Consider the following 23080-nt stretch of genomic DNA (forward strand, 5'->3'; position numbering starts at 1 on the left):
GTACTACAGGCCTCCAGTCAGGGAGAGATAGAGGAGCAGATATGTAGGTAAATCTCAGAGAGATGCAAAAATAATAAGGTAATAATAGTAGGAGATTTCAACTTCCCCAATATTAACTGGGATAGTCTTAGTGCAAAAGGCTTAAAGGGGGTGGAATTCTTAAAGTGCATATAGGAGAGCTTTTTGAGTCAGCGCATAGAAAGTCTTACAAGAGAAGGGCGGTACTGGACTATATAGATCTCAAAAACAACCTTCGACCATCACCCTCTGCCTCCTGCCACTAAGTCAATTTTGGATCCAAAATCTACCAGAGTGGATAACTTCACACTTATTCACATTATATTCCATCTGCCATGTTCTTGCCCATTCACTTAACCTGTCCAAATCCCCTTGAAGCCTCCTTGCATTCTCCTCACAACTCACATTCCCTCCCAGTTTTATGTCTTCTGCAAATTTGGGAATATTACAATTGGTCCCCACATCCAAATCATTTACATAGATTGTAAACAGTTGTGGCCCAAGCACTGACCCTTGCGGTATCCCATTAGTAACAGCCTGCCATCCTGAGAATGGCCCATTTATTCCTACTCTCTGTTTTCTGTCTGTTAGCCAATTCTCAATTCATTACAGTAAATTACCCCAATCCCATGTTCTCTAACTTTGTTTGCTAACATCCTGCGTGAGACCTTATCAGAAGTCTTCTGAAAATCCAAATACACCATATCCACTGGTTCTCCTTTATCTATGATACAAATAACATCCTCAAAAAACTCCAACAGGTTTGTCAAACCTGATTTCCCTTTCCAAATCCATGTTCATTTTGCCCAATCATATCATTATTTTCTAAATGTCCAATTATCTCATCCTTTATAATAGGATTTTCCCTACTACAGACGTCAAACTAACAGCTCTGCAGTTCTCCATTTTTTCTCTCGCTCCCTTCTGAAATAGTGGGGTTACATTTGCTATTTTCCAGTCTGCAGGAAACCTTCCAGAATCTATAGAATTTTGAAAGATAATCACCACTGCATCCATTATCTCCATAGCCACCTCGTTCAACACTCTGGGCTGTAGCTCATCTGGTCCAGGGGATTTATCAACTTTTAACCCAATTAAGTTTTCAAGTACTACCTCTTTATTGATACTAATTACTTTCAGTTTCTCATTTTTACAAGTACCTTGGTTCCCTAGTATTTCTGGAAGATTTTCTGTGCCTTTCTCTGTGAAGGCAGACAGAAAGTGATTGTTTAGTCTCACTGACATTTCCTCATTCTCCACCACAAACTCTCTTGTCTCTGTCTGCAATGGACCCACATTCATCCTTGCTAAGCATTTCCTTTTCACATACCTAAAGAAGCTTTTACAGTCCGGCTTTATGTTTCTAGAGAGCAACAGTGCAGCACTGATGAAGATGTCCCATCACTTGACTTGATACTCCCAGCCACCAGCTCAGATACTGGCACTGCATGCACCTTGGAGGTAACTATAGAGTTGGCATCAGCACATAATGAGTCACCAGAGAGGAGCAGCCAGGTCAGGGGTAAAGGATGGTTTGTTTGCCAGATCCTCAGAGGACAAGGTCATAGAGAGAGAGAGAGAGACAGCACGGAAACAGGCCCTTTGGCCCACCAACTCTGTGCCAACCAACAACCACCCATTTATACTAATCCTACATTAATCCCATATTTCCTTCACATCCTACCACCTACCTACACTAGGGGCAATTTACAATGGCCAATTTATCTATTAACCTGCAAGTCTTTGGCTGTGGGAGGAAACTGGAGCACCCGGTGGAAACCCACGCAGTCACAGGGAGAACTTGCAAACTCCGCATAGGCAGTACCCAGAACCGAACCCGGGTCGCTGGAGCTGTGAGGCTGCGGTGCTAACCACTGCGCCACTGTGCCACCCACGGATGCCTTCTGTTGCAGAGGACTCAGATGAGACCTTGATGGAGCGGCATGTAGGAGAATGCTGATAAACTTGCACTCCGAGATGCTAGGTGCATTGGCTGGCCTGTCAAACAGCCTCCTGCCAGTGTCGAGGAGCATGGCAGAGGGATGATGCAGAGCTTTCTCTCTCCACAGCATCTACTCATCTCGCTGCCATGTTGAAGACCCAGTGTACTATCACTGCTGCCCGTCTACCTATTACAGCATTTGTGTTCACAGGTTATAGGATCATAGGGTCATAGGAAATAGGAGCAGGAGTAGGCCATTTGGACTGTCGAGCCTTCTCCGCCATTCAAACAGATCATGGCTGATCATCTACCTTTACACCATTTTTCCCCACTATTCCTCTATCCCTTGATGTCATTAATATCCAGAAATCTATCAATTTCTGCTTGAACATGCTCAATGATTGAGCCTCCACAGCCTTGTTGGGCAGAGAATTCCACAGATTCACCACCATCTGAGTAAAGAAATTCCTCCTCATCTCAGTCTTAAATGGCCTGCCCCTTATTCTGAGACTGTGTCCCCTGGTTCGAGACTCACCAGCCAGAGGAAACACCCTATCCACATCTACCCTGTCATGCCCTGTAAGAATTTTGTAAGTTTCAATGAGATCACTTCTCATTCTTCGAAACTCTAGAGAATACAGGCCCAGTTTCTGCAATCTCTCCTCATAAGATAATCCCGCCATCCCAGGGATTAGTTTGGTGAACCTCTGTTGCACTCCCTCTATGGCAAGTATATCCTTCGTTGGATAAGGAGACCAAAACAGTACATAACACTCCAGGTGCGGTCTCACCAAGGCTTTATACAATTGAAGCAATACATCTTTACTCTTGTACTCAAATCCCCTTGCAATGAAGGCAACATACCATTTGCCTTCCTAATTGCTTGCTGCACCTGCATACTAGCTTTTAATGACTCATGAATACCCAGGTCCCTTTGGACATCAACACTTCCCAACCTCTCACCACTTGAGAGATACTCTGCCGTACTGTTTTTTCTACCAAAGTGGATAACTTCACACTTATTCGCATTATCTTCCATCTGGCATGTTCTTGCCTAGTTTTCCTACTCCTCCTGTGAGGATGCAGCAACACACCCTGCCAAATCCAGGAACTCACCACAAAAGACATCCAGACTACTTCCAGACACTTTGCATGTAATAGTCTAGGTTGTTAAAAATTACCTTACATGTAATTTGGCTGCCTGGCCCTTTAAAGAAAGCTAGTGCAGGGCTCATCTTGAAGCCTCACTCCTGATCTTTGAAGGGTGAAGCACGAATTCGTTGCCAGGGCTAGTATTGCCCAAAATTCAGGATCCTGACATTATATCAGCTGGTTAGGTATGTGACATCAGGATAACGCTGCTTTATAGGCTTCTGGTGCACAATTGGTAATTCTCCTGGGTGTCGTTTTGAACAAGCCTCGCCACAGGGGCTGTTCCTGAAGCCGTTGGTGACACTGCACGCCCACGGAAAACAGCGCTAGGCCTCTGCAGTGCTGCCTCCAGCGGCGCTACACCACTGAATTTCGCACCCTCTGTGTTTAGTTTTACATAGTTTCAGCTGGCTGAAGTTTTAAATGGGAGCCACTTCTCCCCTAGTTACAAAAGGGAAGGTACTCGACAATGAGGCAGTGAGAAAATGAAAATCATTTTTCTGTCCAGGAAGTGAAATAGATGAAAACAGGTGAGCAAAAAGTTATTTTGAAAGAAAAAGGTTAGCAAATAAATAAAAGCAAAGCAGAGATAGTAAAAATAGGGAGAGGAGGAAATTGAGGGAGAAGGGAAGGCAGAGACTGCAGAAATAAAACACGTAAGATTGTTTAATTATGTTTAACTTTTTAAAAAGTTATTTTAGTCATGATGTGAAATCTTACAAAAGGGATCCTGAAGAACCAAGAAAGCATGGAATGGGCTTCGCCATCGGAAAATCTTTGCTCAGCATGATAGAGAAAACTTCAAATGGCTCAGAACGCATACTGTCCATTGGACTGCTTACCGCCTCTGGCCCAGTACACCTACTCAGCATCTATGCTCCAACACTCTGCTCCCCACCTGAAGTTAAAGACCAGTTCTACGAGGAACTCCATAATATCATTAGTAGCATTCCTAATTTCGAACATTTGTTCCTGCTGGGGGACTTTAACGCCAGGGTTGGGGCCGACCTTGAATCATGACCCACCTGCCTTGGGCACTATGGCATTGGAAGGATGAATGAGAATGGACAGAGACTGCTGGAGTTGTGTACCTACCACAACCTTTGCATCACCTACTCGTTCTTTCATACTAAACCCTGTCACCAGGTTTCATGGAGACACCCAAGATCACGTTGTTGACACCAGCTGGACCTCATCGTCACAAGGCAAGCCTTGATAAACAGTGTCCAAATCACACGCAACTTCCATAGTGCGGACTGCGACACCGACCACTCCCTGGTGTGCAGCAAAGTTAGACTCAAACCAAAGAAGCTACATCACTCCAAGCAAAAGGGCTGCCCGCGCATTAACACAAACAGAATTTCTTATCCGCAGCTGTTACATCAGTTTCTAAATTCACTTGAAAAAGCCCTTCAAAACACTCCTGTATGGGTTGCAGAGACGAAGTGGGCCCACATCAGAGACGCAATCTATGACTCAGCAATGACCACCTTTGGCAAACGTGAGAAGCAGAATGCAGACTGGTTTCAATCTCACTTTGAAGAGCTGGAACCTGTCATAGCCGCTAAGCGCATTGCACTGTTGAACTACAAGAAAGCCCCCAGCGAGTTAACATCTGTAGCACTTAAAGCTGCCAGAAGTGCTGCACAAAGAACAGCCAGGTGCTGTGCAAATGACTACTGGCAACACCTATGCAGTCATATTCAGCTGGCCTCTGACACCGGAAACATTAGAGGAATGTATGATGGCATTAAGAGAGCTTTTGGGCCAACCATCAAGAAGATCGCCCCCCCTCAAGTCTAAATCAGGGGAAACGATCACTGACCAACGCAAGCAAATGGACTGCTGGGTGGAGCACTACCTAGAACTGTATTCCAGGGAAAATGTTGTCACTAATACTGCCCTCAATGCAGCCCAGTCTCTGCCAGTCATGGATGAGCTGGACGAACAGCCAACAAAATCGGAACTCAGTGATGCCATTGATTCTCTAGCCAGTGGAAAAGCCCCTGGAAAGGATGGCATTACCCCTGAAATAATCAAGAGTGCCAAGCCTGCTATACTCTCAGCACTTCATGAACTGCTTTGCCTGTGCTGGGATGAGGGAGCAGTACCCCAGGAGATGTGCGATGCCTATATCATCACCCTCTATAAGAATAAGGGCGACTGTGGTGACTGCAACAACTACCATGGAATCTCCCTGCTCAGCATAGTGGGGAAAGTCTTCGCTCGAGTCAATTTAAACAGACTCCAGAAGCTGGCTGAGCGTGCCTACCCTGAGGCCAGTGCGGCCTTCGAGCAGAGAGATCCACCATTGACATGCTATTTTCCCTTTGCCAGCTACAGGAGAAATGCCGTGAACAACAGATGCCCCTCTACGTTGCTTTCATAGATCTCAACAAAGTCTTTGACCTCATCAGCAGACGTGGTCTCTTCAGACTACTAGCAAAGATCGGATATCCATCAAAGCTACAAGTATCATCACCTCATTCCATGACAATATGAAAGGCATAATTCAGCAAAGCGGTGCCCCATCAGACCCCTTTCCTATTCTGAGTGGCATGAAACAGGGCTGTGTTCTCGCACCTACACTGTTTGGGATCTTCTTCTCCCTGCTGCTCTCACACGCGTTCAAGTCTTCAGAAGAAGGAATTTTCCTCCACACAAGATCAGATGGCAGGTTGTTCAACCTTGCCCATCTTAGACCGAAGATCAAAGGATGGAAGGTCCTCATCAGGGAACTCCTCTTTGCTGCGATGCTGCATTAACATCCCCCATAGAAGAGTGTCTGCAGAGACTCATCGACAGGATTGCGGCTGCCTGCAACGAATTTCCTCTAACCATCAGCCTCAAGAAAACGAACATGTTTAGTTTAGAGATACAGCACTGAAACAGGCCCTTCGGCCCACCGAGTCTGTGCCGACCATCAACCACCCATTTATACTAATCCTACACTAATCCCATATTCCTATCACATCCCCACCTGTCCCTATATATTTCCCTACCACCTACCTATACTAGGGGGCAATTTATAATGGCCAATTAACCTATCAACCTGCAAGTTTTGGCATGTGGGAGGAAACCGGAGCACCCGGAGGAAACCCACGCAGACACAGGGAGAACTTGCAAACTCCGCACAGGCAGTACCCAGAATCGAACCCGGGTCCCTGGAGCTGTGAGGCTGCGGTGCTAACCACTGCGCCACCGTGCTGCCTCTGGGATCCGCACCATGGGACAGGATGTCAGAAATGCTCCATCCATCAATATCGGCGACCACGCTCTGGAAGTGGTTCAAGAAGTTCACCTACTTCGGCTCAACTATCACCAGTAACCTGTCTCTTGATGCAGAAATCAACAAGTGCATGGGAAAGGCGTCCGCTGCTATGTCCAGACTGGCCAATGGGGTGTGGGAAAATGTCGCACTTACACGGAACACAAAAGTCCGAGTGTATCAAGCCTGTGTCCTCAGTACCTTGCTCTACAGCAGCGAGGTCTGGACAACGAATGTCAGCCAAGAGCGTCGTCTCAACTCATTCCATCTTTGCTGCCTCCGGAGAATCCTTGGCATCAGGTGGCAGGACCGTATCTCCAATGCAGAAGTCCTCGAGGCAGCCAACATCCCCAGCATATACACCCTACAGAGCCAGTGGTGCTTGAGATGGCTTGGCCATGTGAGCCGCATGGAAGATGGCAGGATCCCCAAGGACGCATTGTACAGCGAGCTCGTCACTGGTATCAGACCCACCGGCCATCCATGTCTCCGCTTTAAAGACGTCTGCAAACACGACATGAAGCCCTGTGACATTGACCACAAGTCATGGGAGTCAGTTGCCAGCGATCGCCAGAGCTGGCGGACAGCCATAAAGGCGGAACTAAAGAGTGGCGAGTCGAAGAGACTTAGCAATTGGCAGGAAAAAAGACAGAAGCGCAAGGACAGAGCCAACTGTGTAACAGCCCCAACAACCAATTTTATCTGCAGCACCTGTGGAAGAGTCTGTCACTCTAGAATTGGCCTTTATAGCCACTCCAGGCGCTGCTCCACAAACCACTGACCACCTCCAGGCGCTTACCCATTGTCTTTCGAGACAAGGAGGCCAAAAGAAGAAGAAGAAGAAGAAAGGAATCTTACAGCACAAAATGAGGCCATTCATCCCATCATGAATCTATGCTGGCTGTTTGAAAGAGCTATCCAATTAATCGCACTCCCCCTTGCTCTTTCCCCTGAGCCCTGCAAAATTTTTCCCTTGAAATATTTATCCATACCCTTTTGAAAGTTACTATTGAATCTTCTTCCACCGTTCTTTCAGGCAATGGATTCCAGATCATAATAACAAGGAGCTTTCTTCCTTTAACTTTAACATTCATTACTGTGTCACTGTCCCTGAGCTGAAAGGTTTCTAGCGAGACAGAAGCTTTCCTGACCCTGTTACCAATCTTCAAGTTTAACCATTAGAACTTAACTGGTGAGAATCGACATTTTGGGAACTTTTTGGTTCTGAATTTGAGCCAAACAAGGACTAAGTTAATCGGTACTCCCACCTTTAGGTTTCTCTAGTATTTGGCTTGCGGTTTCATATTTGACTGCTGTTGAACATCTGTAATCGCACGAGTATTTTGCTAAACTGATCACAAATGCATAAAACATTCTAATCTCCACTGCTCCCAACTCCTGTTTTGAAAGCACTGTCGGTACAGCTTGGCAGCTGTAATGTATAGGGCTATCGCGGTTCTAAATGTGGGTCATTTCACTAATCAATCATGGGCCTAGTACACATTCATTGCCGCGATTTGATGTGAATACCAAAAAAAAAGATGGTGAAATACCTTTCCAAATTCATGATCGCCCACATATATGGAAAAAAAAGTGCGTCTCGCCAATTCAATTCCATACAGAAGGCTGTAAATGCTGTTCTGCTGTCATAAATTTGCTGAATTCACAGCCTTTATTGCAATGGTAATGTACTTAGAGCCTGCAATGTGGAATTGAAGCAGCTTTTCTTGTTTTGTATAGCAGCAGATGACAATTTGAAAAGGGACTTCTTTCAATTATAGTTACTCACAGAAGTAAAAACTCACTGGAGGTGGTTGGAGGAGGGTGAGGGGTGGTGCTAGTTGGTCGGGGATGTGGATAGACATCAGCATGGGCTCCATTTGGATTAAATTTCTCTCCCCCCTATTTTAACACAAGACCCCTTTATTTTGAACAGGTTTATGTCTGCGTTATGTTAATGGATGTGGTGTTGGAAGGCTTGTGTCAATCAAGCTGTGATGTTATAATGGGCTGTATTAAGGACAATGTTGGAGACTGTGTTGGTGGGTATGTTGTACAGGTTGTGTTAATGACATAAAAACAGAAAATGCTGGAAATATTCAGCAGGTCAGGCAGCATCTGAGGAGAGAGAAACAGAGTTCACATTGCAGATGGATGACTTTTCAACAAAATTGGAAAATATTCAGAGATGTAATAAGTTTTAAGCAAGTACAGAGAAAGTGGGGGAGACTGGGACAGAGCAGTAGGGAAGGTCAGTGATATGGTGGAGACAGGAGAGATTAAAAAACAAAAGGGATGATGGTGCAAGGCAAAAGGAGGTGGTAATGGGACAAGTAAAGTGTTACGGCCACATGGTGTGACATGGGTGGTTTCCATTGGTCAACTCCTCACCCGACCACAGCAAGTGAGTTTGCATTAGACTTTAGCCCCTTGGTATTTTATTTCTCAAATAAAGAGACAGCGACAGGTTTTCTTGTAGGTTTTAGAAACAGAAAGTCAATTGCTTACATGTATGCATTCACTTGCACGTGTGAGCACACACACACACACATACACACACAAGAGACAGATAGAGAAGGGAAAAAGGAAGATGGTTTTCAGTGGGGGATAGGATTATGATAAACCTGTTGAATTCTCTTGAGAATCAAATTCTAGATGAATGCAGGCCTGAGATGATTGTATTGATTGAAGGTTCTGTTGAAGATGGTGGGTTTCTTCTAGCTCTCACTGCTGTATCCTGTAGACGTAGGATTTTTTCAGCAGGGAACTGTGTTTCCTGGCTTGGCTTGACCTTCTGGGTCAGTCTCTCTCTCTCTCTTTCTCTCTAGCTGTCTTTTTAAAAGTAAAACTATGTCACCTCCCACCTCCTGGTAGGAGACATTCTCCTCTCCTCCCCATGGTGATCGTACAATGGCCCAGGACGTAGCTACTTCACACCTTCTTTATTTCTTCAATTCTGAAATGTTTCAGGATAGGTGTAAGATGGGTTCCATTAACATCTTTCGGCTTTGAAGATTTGTCCTTTTGTCTTTGTCAGACTGTTTGAACACACAAAAGGCCAATCCCCTTTTCTTCAGTGACCATTTTGGACCATTGTTCATTTTCAAAATAAAGATTCATTTTTAAAAGACAAAGTCTGTTTTTCATAACTCTTCAGAGTTAGTCCATGATTGTTGTATAATTGCACTTCCAGTATGTGTGACAAAAGAAACAAAAGATATCAACAAGAGGTGTAAATGGGAATAGCAGAAATATCACAAGCAGCTGCTGTCCCTAAACACCAAAGACACACAATAAAACAAAAAAGATAAAAAGAATGGGGACAATGATTATGATCCAAAATTGTTGAACTCAAAATTGAATCTGGAAGGTGAGTTAATGATACTCTGATTTTAGAATGCCTATGTTAATGGGTGTGGTGTTGGAGGGGTTGTGTTAGCGACACTACAAAGTTGGCATGGCTGGAATACAATCACTTCAGCAACACACTATGATTAACAAACCGCTTTCCGCTTTACACTGCCATTAGCATAGTTCACCAAATTTTGGACTTCCATTAATTGAGCCCACACCGGCCTAGAGGCCCTCCCTGCCTGCCTGGGTGCAGGAGCAACCACAGGCATTCCTATAGAGGGGTTCTCCACACCTCACCAACAGTGGTGGCCTGGCTGCAAGATCCATTTTTTAATTTAAGATTTAAAAATGTTGGCGAGGGGGGGCCTCCATTTTGAAGCGCCCGCTCCCTTACTTACCTGCCATTGCAGCCCACTGCTTCTTTCGAGCTGGAAGGCCTCTGATTGGCCCTCCAGCTTTGGGAGCCCACCAGCTGTTGTTAATTGGACTGTGAACCCATCTCCAGGCCAATTAAGAGGACGCCCCCGTGAAAATCAAAATGAGTGACCGTTCCCCCTCCTCCTGCAGGGTGGGTTTGGTATCTGGGAACAGTTCCTGCCCCTGACGGGAAAATACGGACGGGGATCTGAAGGCGCGGGAGCGCCAGCCAGCCGCACGAAGATCGCACCGGGACAGATGGTGGGAGAGTAAGGGTAATTAATTCATTTATTTTAATTAATTTAAATATTTAAATGAGGCTCCTGTTGCTTAGGAGTGGAGTGGAGTGGGGGGGTGCTGCCATGAGGATTCACCGCCACTGGCAATATCGACATTGGGGGTCTGTAAAATTCAGCCCATTGTATTTTTTGTTCAGTGAATTAATTTTTCCTACCCCCAAGCCCACTTTCCCCCACCCTCACTCTTCTTGGAATGTGTGTCTGATGTAACGGGGTAAAGAGAACAAGATATTTTTGAAAATTCAAACTTGAGATGTGGATGTCTTTACCAAGGCCAGCATTTATTACCCATCCCGAGCTGTCTGTTAGAAGCTGGTGGTGAGCTGTCTTCTTGAGGCGCTGGAGTCCTTGTGATGTGGGTACACCCACAGTGCTGATAGGGAGGGAATTCCAGGATTCTGACCCAGAGACAATGAAGGAAGTGGATCTCTGCCCACTTCCTGTTACACTGTTTAAATTAGCTGCTAATGGGGAGTGGCAGATATTAAAAAATGCCCCCTCGCATCCTGAAGCAGATTGGATTCAGACTGAAGCAGATGCACAATCCCGGTGCTAAGCATCCAACATGGACAACTCCTGGTGAAGGCAGAATATTGCCTACAATAACATACACTTTTCATGCTGGATTTATGCAGCAAAGGGTACTAAATTTAACGCGTTTTACTCCAAGATTAAACTACTGTGAATATAATCACTCCAAAATCACACTGCTCATTAGCAAAGACACTCTAACCTCAAACTCCCATTAACACACAGACTGAAGACACTCACCTGACATCTAATGAACAGCACTTTAATCCACCATTGAGCAAAGTTAAATGGTTATGTCTAATGCTTTGTTGAATTAACCTAGGTGCCTATGCCACAGCCTATTTAGCTAATGTTTTATTTAAAGTTTTGATGACTAAATTAAGCGTGTAAAATGAATCTAAATTATAAATTGAATAATAAAGTGATTAATAATATATTATAATATTTCCCCTCTGAAAATGAGCTGCTGTAAGAACATGAGTGAAAATACAATGTTACTTTGTATTTAATAAATTATTTATTTAACAAATATAAATATAATGAATTTCTGCAAATGTCTTCTCAGTTTTTATTATTAATTTTTCTAATACACTGGACTCCGAAATGTAAAATAAGGCAGTGTATGAATTACTGATTTGAACCTGAAGTAAGAATGATGTAAGCCTAAACATTATGAAGTAACTACAGCAAAAACTCAAGATGCACCAAACAAAGAAGACCATGAGCAATGTAGAATTATAGAATCGTTGGCCCCAAGATTTCCTTGGGACCATGAAGAGAGCGAGGAGGGAGAATTTCCAGACCATAACCCATAAGTACGTGTTTCACAGACATTCTGCAGAAATTGACCGCAGGACATATTTTAAATTTTTTTCAGCTGGTTTCCCAATTGACAGTCTGATTGACAGGCTGGCTGCCTCTTGGCAGAAAAGCAGCCAGGGAGCAGATGTCAGGTAAGTAGAAGATTCTGGCAGAAAGCCAAAGATCGGGGGAGTCGGAGATTGGGATGGGGAAGGTGGTTGGCCAAGCGTGGTGGGGTGGGTGGGTTTATAGCTTGCTGGGCTGGGCTGAGGGGTGGGAAACACTCCTGCTCCTCCTCGTCCATAAGCTGTGCTATACAGACAATTAACTGGTCAATCCAACCCTTCTCGCCTCCTTTAACCTGCCCTGATAGCCAAGCATTGGAAAACACAGCCTCCATGGGTTAAAAAAAAACCCTGCTTAAATGGATGCACACAGCCTTCTTAAAAGATTTTGGTTAGTGATCCGTCCGTCCAGAGTGGATTGGCCACTCATTTCCCCGTGCCCTGACCTACCTCTGTGGATAGGTTGGGGTCAGGTTTTGTGATTTAAGTTTTTTTTACAACCCTCAGGCCCTGAACGTACCCATCCTTAGGGTTAAAACTCCCTCTATAAAATCTTACGGTGCAAAAAGAGGCTATTCGGTCCATCGTGCCTGTGCCAGCTCTTTGAAAGAGCTTTCCAATTTAGTGTCACACCCAGCAATTTTCCTGTAACCTTGCAAATTAGTCCTCTTCAAATACAGGTTTCATTGCTTTTTGATAGTTCCTATGGAATCTAATTCTACCACACTTTCAGATTGTATGTTGCAGGTCTTAACAATGCTCTGTGCATTTCTCCACACTTCCCTTTTACTTCTTTTGCCAGTTATTTTAAATCAATGACCTCTAGTTACCACTAAAATAAAAGCAAAATACTGCGGATGCTGGAAATCTGAAATAAAAACAAGAAATGCTGGAACCACTCAGCAGGTCTGGCAGCATCTGTGGAAAGAGAAGCAGAGTTAACGTTTCGGGTCAGCAACCCTAGTTGCTCTGATAAAACCACTCATAAAATCACCTGACTCCACTCCTGCCTCAGCTCACCTGCTGCTGAAACCCTCATCATTGTGTTCAAGACAGAATGGAGAGAGAACTCAAACCCCACTTCTTTTCCCTTTACTATCTGCAATCAGTGTGGTTTTGAAAAGGAAGATGCTTGTGTTTCTTATCCCCTGAGTGTACGGCCAATTTGAATAACCAGCAGCATGCTTTTCATGGGTTGAAATAAAGAGGATTATTTTTATTCACACGTTCACCCCGAGAGTCTGGCACTATGTCACTCACTCACCACTCACACACACACAGACACAGACACTCGAGAAAGACATTAGAAAGGATTCTGCACTTTTGCAATTTACAAGCAAAGGATTAGTTCGTAAATCACGTAATTTTGGCTGCTCCTGGGGAAAAAGGTATGCGTAGCGGGCCCGACGAAGATGACATTTTCACTGCTGAAGTGTAGTTTGGTGGATTCAACATCCAGAGTTGTATATCGAAGTCGTTGCTGGATTCTCTCGAAGGGGTTGATTTTCAGCAGGTCACGAAGTTAGTTGCTTGTAGTCTTATTACTAGGAGGTCAGTGTTCTGTACTGGTGGACTTGAAAAGGAACAGGCTTGGAGGCCTTAAGATGTTACAGTCTCCAGTTTTAAGGCAGAGGTATTTTGCTTTTTCTGCTGTCTCTGCAGCTGTTGTTTGCAGACTGCTCAGTTTCTCCCTGGTGCTTGGAGATTTGATAGCCGCGGTTGGTTTTGGTCAGGTGACCACCTGATCAATATTTCTATTGTCCACCCAGAACGATTTGAAGTTCAAAGTCATTGCTACACAATGGGGGATGGGTGGTGGCCATTTGCACTTACTAATTATTTAACTGGTTTCTTACAGCTCTCTTTGTTAAGGTTCAAGCTCAGAAACAGTGAGTCTAGGAGTCCATAGTTATAGAGTTTTGGGTAAGACCACAAACAGTATAAGGTGTGAATTCCACAAATAGTTTTGTCTTGGTATGTCCATCCAAGGGAGGCACTCCACCCATGGTCATTCAATTAGGAACTTCCCGGAGGCTTGAGATATTTCTGAGTCTGGGTCGAAAGTGCAAAAGTCACCTGACCCTCAGCAGCCATCTTATGCAGCATTTTAATATCCATTGTGGCTCATTTAAAAATAAAATTCAGCTCCAGAAGATTCTATGCTGAATACAGTCCATGTTTAAAGTTATGAATAGGACATGCCTTTACTGGGCATGACAATTGTCTTTGCTACTTCTAGACTTGACTATTCCAATGTTCTCCAGCCGGCCTCCCAACTTCCACCCTCCGTAATCTTGAGCTCGTTCAAAATTCTACTGCTTGTAACTCGTACTAAATGCCGTTCACCCTTCACCCCTGTGCTCACTGACCTACATTGGCTCAATGTCCAGCAATGCCTCAATTTTAAAATTCTTTTTCTTGATTCCAAATTCCTCCAAGGCCACACCCATGCCTATCTCTGTAACCTACTCCAGCCCTGTACCCCTCTGAGATCCCTGCACTCCTCCAATTCTCACCCATTGCACATCTCCAATTTTAATTGCTCCGCCATTGGTAGCTGTGCCTTTAGGTGCCTCGGCCCTAACCTCTGGAATTCTTTCTGTAAACCTCTCTGCCTCTTTACCTCTCTCTCTCCTCCTTTACGACACTCCTTACAACCTCTTTGACCAAGCTATTGGTCATCTGTCTATTGGTCACCTCTATTTGGGTCCCCCTTAACCATCTCTGCTCTAAGGGGAACAATTCCAGTTTCTCCAATCTCATCACATAACTGAAGTCTCTCATCCCTGATATCATCCTGGTAAACCTCTTCTGTAGTATCTCCAATGCCTCAACATCCTTCCTGAAGTGTGGTGCCCAGATTTATGCATGTACTCCAGCTGAGGTCTAACCAGATTTATAAAAGCTTAGAATCACTTCCTTGTTTTTGTAGTAAATGCCCCTATTTACAAAACCAAGTATCCATACGCTTTCTCAACTTATCAACTTGCCTTCCCATCTTCAAAGATTTGTATATACGCATTCCCAGGTTCCTCTGTTCATCTACCCCCTCAAAATAGACCATTTAGATTCTACTGCCTCTTCATGTCGTTCCTCCAAAGTGCATCATTTTACTATTATCTGCATTAAATTGTGTCTGCCTATTTCATTCATCTGTCTACGTACTCTTAAAGTCTACTCCTATCCTGCTCACTATTTGCTATGTTGCCAGGTTTTGTATCATTCACAAACTTTAAAATTGTGCTCCCGAGATCCAGGTCTATGTCATTTATATATAACAAGGAAATCCATGGTCCTAATACTGACCCGGGGATACTCCGCTGTGTACTTCTTTACAGTCAAAAAAACATCAATTCGCCATTATGCTCCACCTTCTATCCCATATCAATTGCATATGCAAACTGTCTCTGCCCTTTTAATACCATGTGCCCTATTTTCCAAATCTGTCTGTTATTTGCTACTTTATCAAATGCCTTTTAAAAGTTCACACATACAACATCTAATGCACCACCTTCATCTTCAATCATTCCACTTCTTCAAGGTTTATTTGGAGTGTCTGAACTGATAACCTTCCTCTTTTACCTATCTCAAGTCTCCATTTCTCTTCTCTTTATTGAATTAGGAATCGATCCAGTTCATTGATGAATGCCTCAGTTTGGATAGTGTTTATGACTAGGGATGGCAGGCATGGCTCAGTTGTGAACACACTTACCTTTGAGAAACTGATGGGTTCAATTTCCACTCCAGACACTTGAGCACAGAATCAAAGCTGACACTCGAGCACAGTATTTTGGAAATGCTGCACTGTCGGAGGTGTCATCTTTCGGATAAGACATTAAAGCGAGGACTTGTCTGCCCGCTGAGCTGGAGGTAAAAGATCCCGTGGCATTATTTTGAAAAAAACGGGGGAGTTCTCCTTAGTGTCCTGGTCAATATTTATCCTTCACTAAAATAAAAAACAGTCTAGTCATTATCACCATGCTGTTTGTGGAAACTGTGTGCCATGTTTTCTACATTGACAACTGTGACTACACTCCAAAAATACATCATTGGCTTTAACAGGACATCCTGAGGTCATGCAAGGCACTATATAAATGCAAATTTTTTCTTTCTGGGCAGTTCCAATTCTGGGCACTGCACTTTAGGAAGGAAGTAAGCAGTGTCAGTAAAGTGATGGAGAGTGTCGTCGACAGTGCTATCAAGCGGCACTTGCTTATCAAGAACCTGCTCAGTGACGCTCAGTTTGGGCTCCGGCAGGCCACTCAGCTCCTGACCTCATTAAAGCCTTGGTTCAAACATGGACAAAAGAGCTGAACTCAAGAGGTGAGGTGAGAGTGACTGCCCTTGACATCAAGGCAGCATTTGACCAAGTATGGCATCAAGGAGCCCTAGCAAAACTGGAGTCAATGGGAATCAGGGGGGAAACTCTCCATTGGTTGGAGTCATATCTAGCACAAAGGAAAATGGTTGTGGTTGTTGGATGTCAATCATCTGAGCTCCAGGACATCACTGCAGGAGTTCCTCAATGTAGTGTCCTAGACCTAACCATCTTCAGCTGCTTCATCAATGACCTTCCTTCAATCATAAGGTCAGAAATGGGGATGTTTGCTGATTATTGCACAATGTTCAGCACCATTCACCACTCCTCAGATACTGAAGCAGTCCATGTAGAATTGCTGCAAGATCTGAACAATATCCAGGCTTGGGCTGATAAGTCACAAGTAACATTCGTGCTACACAAGTGCCAGGCAATGACTAGCTCAAGCAAAAGAGAATCTAACCATCTCCCCTTGACATTCAACAGCATTACCATCGCTGAATCCCCCACTATCAACATCCTGGGGATTACCACTGACCAGAAACTGAACTGGAGTAGCCATATAAATACCGTGGCTACAAGAGCAGGCCAGAGGCAGGGAATCCTGTGGAGAATAACTCACCTCCTGACTCCGAAAGCCTGTCCACCATCTATAAGGCAGAAGTCAGGAGTGTGATGGAATACTCTCCACTTGCCTGGATGGGTGCAGCTCCAACAACACACAAGAAGCTCAACACCATCCAGGACAAAGCAGTCTGCTTGATTGGCACCCCATCCACCACCTTCAATGTTCACTCCCTTAACCAGCGACGCACAGTGGCAGCAGTGTATACCATCTACAAGTTGCACTGCAGCAACTCACCAAGGCTCCTTCGACAGCACCTTCCAAATCCGTGACCTGTACCACCTAGAAGCACAAGGGCAGCAGATGCATGGGTACACCACCACCTGCAAGTTCCCCTCCAAGCCACACACCATCCTGACTTGGAACTATATTGCCGTTCCTTCACTGTCGCTGGGTCAAAATCCTGGAACTCCCTTCCAAACAGCACTGTGGGTGTACCTACCCCACATGGACTGCAGCGGTTCAAGAAGGCAGCTCACCACCACCTTCTCAAGGGCAATTAGGGATGGGCAATAAATGTTGGCCAATCTGCCACGCCCACATCCCATGAACGAATAAAAAATAAGTGAAGGTCTTAGAGAAGGTGTGGAAAATATTTACAAGCATGGTGAGGAACTTCATTTATGTGGATAGATTGCAGAAGCTGGAGTTATTCTCCTGAGAGAAGGGAATGTTGAGAGGAGATTTAATACAGGTGCTCAAAATCATGAGGGGTCTGGATAGAGTAGGTAGAGAGAAACTGTTGCCATCAGTGGAAGGGTCAAGAACCAGAAGTCACTGAATTAAGGTGATTGGCAAAAGAACCAAAGGTGACATGAGGACAAACATTTTTACACAGCGAGTGGTTAGGATCTGAAAAGCATTGCTTGAAAGGGTGGTGGAGGCAGTTTCAATCATGGCTTTCAAAAGGGAATTGCTCGAGTACCTGAAGAGACAGTATTTGCAGGACTATGGAGAAACAGCATGAGAGTGGGACGAGCTGGTTTGTCCTTGCAGAGAGCTGGCACAGATACAACACGTTGAATGGCCTCCTTCTGTGCTGTAATAAAAGCAAAATACTGCAGATGCTGGAAATCTGAAATGAAAACAGGAAATGCTGGAAATACTCAGCAGGTCTGGCAGCAATGGTGGAGAGAGAAGCAGAGTTAACGTTTCAGGCCAGTTCTGATAAAGGGTCACTGACCTGAAACATTAACTCTGCTTCTCTCTCCACAGATGCTGCCAGACCTGCTGAGTATTTCCAGCATTTCTTGTTTTCCTTCTGTGCTGTACCCATTTTATGATCCTATGTTTCTTTCTTCCTATCTTTCTATTTTCTTTTCTTTTCTAAAGTATTTACATGTTTTTATACAGCTGATCAAGGCTCGAAGCAGTAATTCAGGAAGAAAATGGCAGACTCACTCTGTTACAGTTCAATAAGGATTTGCTATTAGATCATGGCAGCATTGGTATCCTCATGTTGGTTTGTTATGTGATGTCTGGAGGGGCTGTTTATCTAGCTCTTCATACGGTATTGTGCTATTTATACAAAGGCAATTAAAATCAAGCCATGGTCCAATGATGCAGTCATCAAGTGTGAATTATTCATTTATACAGGACAGTAATTTAATCAACAAGGTGTCCTTAACTGTGTAGGCAAATGTGTTAATCTGCATTGCTAAATTGTGTGCACGTACAATGTTTAGAAAAAAGTTTTTAAACATTTCCATTTTTAATCAGAAGCTTTGAAGGAACAATGAAAGCTTACACATCACACAATCTTGGGGAACGTATTAAAACAATGTTTTATTTTAATTATGATTTTTATCAAAGCTACCAGGGTGATACTTGGGAGGTTCTGCATTATCTGCTACAGTGTTGGATTATCTCCCACTTGTATAATATTGGATGTGTAAATCATACATTATCCATGAATTATAGTTATGAAATGATGACAATAAGTGAAAATTATAAACATCTGTTTATTATCAAATTCATACTTGTTAAATGATGCTTTGGAAAATATAGTAGGCAAAAACAATCAAGGCTTTGTTTATTTTGTTAGTTTATGTAAGCTGTATGTCTGGTTATCAAAAATTAAATTTCACAGAACACTGCCTTTAATGAACTCCATCCGTCTTGCAAGGAATCATTTAAATTCTCAATACAAATTTTAGTTTTACTCGACCCTCCCATCTCTAAAGACATCAGCCTGTGTAACAACTACCTTCTCTTTATTAATATTGACATAAAATAACAGTTTTATCATCTGACATTCATGCTTACAAATCTTATAAACCAAGGCAGGTTAAAAAAAAATCTTTTATTGTCATTTCCTGTTGCATTTTAACATCTTGGATTATTCTCTCTTTCCTATATTGACATTGTCTTCCTTCATCCTCTGTAAACGTGAGCTCATCCAAAACTCTGCTGCCTATATTATAACTCTTACCAAGTCCTGCTCACCCAGCACCCTTGTTTTAGCTGATCTACATTGGACCCCGATCCAGTAAGGCCTTTATCTAAAAATGTTTATCCTCATTTTCAAATTCCTCTGTGGCTTCATTGCTCCCGATCTCTGTGAGCTCCTCCAGTTCCACAACCTTCCAAAATCTCTGCACTCCTCCAATTCTGGCCTCAAGTGCTCCTCTGATTTTCATTACCCTACCATCGCTGGCCGTGCCTTCAGCTGCCCCGGCCATAAACTCTGGAATTCCCTCCCAAAACATCTCCATCTTTCCCTTCTCCTTTGCAGCGTTCCCTAAAACCTACCCGTTTGACCAAGCTTTTAGTTATCTGTCCTAGTATCCCTTTAAATAGCTCGCTGTCAAATTGTGTTCGATAATGCTCCCATGAAGGGCCTTTGAATGTTTTGTGATGTTAAAGGCACTATATATATGCAATTTGTTGTTGATTGAAATAACAGGAAAATTAGGGAAACATTGGACTAGGGGTTGGCTATTTGGCCCATCAAACTTTTTCTGCCATTTTGTTAGACATAGCAGTTCCTTTTTTTAAGTCCCATTACTGCACATTGTAAAAAATTCATTTCATGGAATGTGAGCATCTCTGGTCAGGCCAGAATTTATTGCCCATCCCTATTTGTCCTTGAGAAGGTGGCAGTGAACCGCCTTCTTGAACCATTGCAGTCCATCAGGTGTAGGTCCACCCACAGTGCTGTTTGGGAGGGAGTTCCAGGTTTTTGACCCAGCGACAGTGAAGTAGTTCCAAGTCAGGATGGTATGTGACTTGGAGGGGAATTTGCAGATGGTGGTGTCCCCATGCATCTGCTGCCCTTGTCCCTCTAGGTAGAAGAGTTCATGGGTTTGGAAGGTGCTGTTGATGGAGGCATGGTGAGTCACTGCAGTGCATCTTTGAGATGGTACACACTGCTGCCACTGTGCGGCAATGGTGGAGAGAGTGAATGTTTAATGTGGTGGATGGGATGCCAATCGAGTGTGTTGCTTTGTTATGGATTGGTGTTGAGTATCCTGAGTATTGTTGGATCTGTACGCATCCAGGCAAGTGGAAAGTATTCCATCACACTCCTGATTTGTGCCTTTCAGATGGTGGACAGGCTTTGAGGAGTCAGGAGGTGGGTTACTCGCCACAGAATTCCCATCCTCTGATCTGCTCTTGTAGACACAGTATTTATATGGCTGGTCCAGTTCAGTTTCAGTTCAATGGTAACCCCTAGGCTGTTGATAGTGGTGGATTCAGCGATAGTAATGCCATTGACTGTCAAAGGGAGATGGTTAGATTCTCTCTTGTTGGAAATCATCATTGCCCAGCAATTGTGTGGCATGAATGTTACTTGCCACTTATCAGCCCAAATCTGAAAGTTGTCCAGGTCTTGCTGCATCTGGACATGGGCTACTTCAGTATCTGAGGAGCTGCGAATGGTGCTGAACATTGTGCTGTCATCAGTGAACATCCCCGCTTCTGAGGGAAGGTCATTGATGAAGCAGCTGAAGATGGTTGGGTCTAGGACACTACTGTGAGGAACACCCGCAGCAATGTCCTGGGGCTGAGCTAATTAACCTCCAACAACCACAAGCATCTTCCTTTGTGCCAAGTATGACTCCAACCAGTGGAGAGGTTTCCCCCGATTCCCATTGATTCCAGTTTTGCTAGGGTCCCTTGATGCCAAACTCGGTCAAATGGTGCCTTGATATTCAACGCAATCACTCTCACCTCACCTTTCAAATTCAGCTCTTTTGTCCACGTTTGGACCATGGCTGTAATGAGGTCAGGAGCCAAGTGGTCCTGGCAGAACCCAAGCTGAGCATCAGTGAGCAGGTTGTTGCTGTTTAAGTTGCACTTGATAGCACTGTCGACAACACCTTCTATCACTTTGCTGATGATCGAGAGGAGACTGATGGAGTGGTAATTGGCTGGATTGGATTTGTCCTGCTTTTTGTAGACAGGACATACCTGGGCAATTTTCCACATTGTTGGGTAGATGCCAGTGTTATAGCTCACACTGCTCCCTAAATTATTTCCCTTTGAAACCTCTTAATTGATTTTGCATTCACAGCTTCTTGGATGGTGAATTTCACTTTCTTCCAACACTTTTGTGAAGGTTTTTTTTTTGACCAGCGAAACGCTGCAAGTTTGGAAATCTGAAACAAACGCACAAAAATGCTGGAGGCACTCAGCAGGCAGAATCTGTAGAGTGAAACAGACAAGTTGACGTATTAGGTGTGTGGATCCTTTGTCAAAGCTGGCAAACATTACCAATGAATGGTGTCTAATGGGGATCACATATCTGGGTGGAAAAGCACAATTTGTAAACACAGACATCGCAAAAAATAGAATGACGAGTAAAATGCTTAAGTGGAGGTTATAAATGCAAGTTAATATTGTTAGGAGATGGTTAAATGGCAGGAGTGATATTAACACAAGCCCATAGTGAAATTTTTAAATTTATTGTCAGGATGTGAGCATCGCTTTTATTGCCCATCCCTAATTGCCCTTGAGAATGCGATGAGGATCCGCCTTCTTGAACAGCTGCAGTCTATGTGGTGTAGGCACTCCAACAATGCTGTTAACAAGGGAGATCCAGGATTTTGACCGAGCGACAATGAAGGAATGGTGATATAGTTACAAGTCAGATGGTGTGCGACTTGGAGGGGATCTTGGAGGTGGCAGTATTCCCGTGCGTCTGCTGTCCTTGTCCCTCTAAATGGTGGAGGTCGCATTTTTGGGAGGTGTTGTTGAAGAAGCCTTGGTGTACTGCTACTGTGTATCTTGTATATAGTATGCACTACAGCCATGGTATGCTCATGGCCAATAAGCTGCTGATCAAGCGAACTGCTTTATCCATGATAGTGTTGAGTTTTTTGAGTGTTGTTGGAGGTGCACTCATCGAGGCATTTGGAGAGTATTCCATCATACTCCTGACCTGTGCCTAGATGGTGGACAGGCATTGGGAGGGTGAGCCATTCAGTGCCCAATAATCAGCCTTGACCAGCTCCACTAGCCATGGCATTTATGCAGCTTCTCCAGTTAAGTTTCTGGCCAATGGTGATCCCCCTGGATGTTAATGGTGGCAGATTCTATGATGGTAATGCCATTGAATGTCAAGGGGAGTTGCTTATGCTCTCTCATGTTGAAGGTGGTCATTGCCCAAGACTTGTGTGGCTCAAATGTTATTTGCTGCTTATCTGACAAAGGTGGCTGTTGTCCAGGACTTGCTGCGTGCCATCATCGACAGCTTCATTACTAAAATATTCTTATTCCCCCACAGAACAGGGCTGATTTTCACTCATTCTGACTAATGCTGTGCTTGTTGATCTACGTTGGTTCTCAGCCTGGCACCACCTTGATTTTAAAATTCTCATTCTTATTTTCAAATGGCCTTGCCCCTCCCTATCTCAGTAACCTCCTCCAGCCCTACAATCCTCCAAGATAACTGTGCTCTTCCAATCCTGAAGCCTTGGAATTCCCTCCCTCCCTCACCTCTCCACCTTAAAACACTTCCTAAAACCTACCTCCTTGACCAAGATTTTGGTCACCTGTTCTGATCACGGCCTTGTGTGTCCCAGTGCCAAATTATGTTTGATAATGTTCCCGTGAAGTACCTTGGGACGTTTCACTACATGAAAGGTGCTATATAAATGCAAGTTGTTAGTGCAAACAGGGTGATAATAGACTGAAAATGGCAGTGGTGTACTTACCTGTTCCCAATTCCACCACCATTTTTAATGGTGCCCATCCTTTGGAGGCTGAAAAGTCTGCCTGTTTCAGGTGGTAGGCCTCTTCAACATGCAAATACAGCATGTGTGACATATATTGGACACTGATGGAGA

This window comes from Heterodontus francisci, chromosome 15 (genome assembly GCF_036365525.1).
Source record: "Heterodontus francisci isolate sHetFra1 chromosome 15, sHetFra1.hap1, whole genome shotgun sequence".
In the NCBI taxonomy this organism is placed as follows: Eukaryota; Metazoa; Chordata; class Chondrichthyes; order Heterodontiformes; family Heterodontidae; genus Heterodontus; species Heterodontus francisci.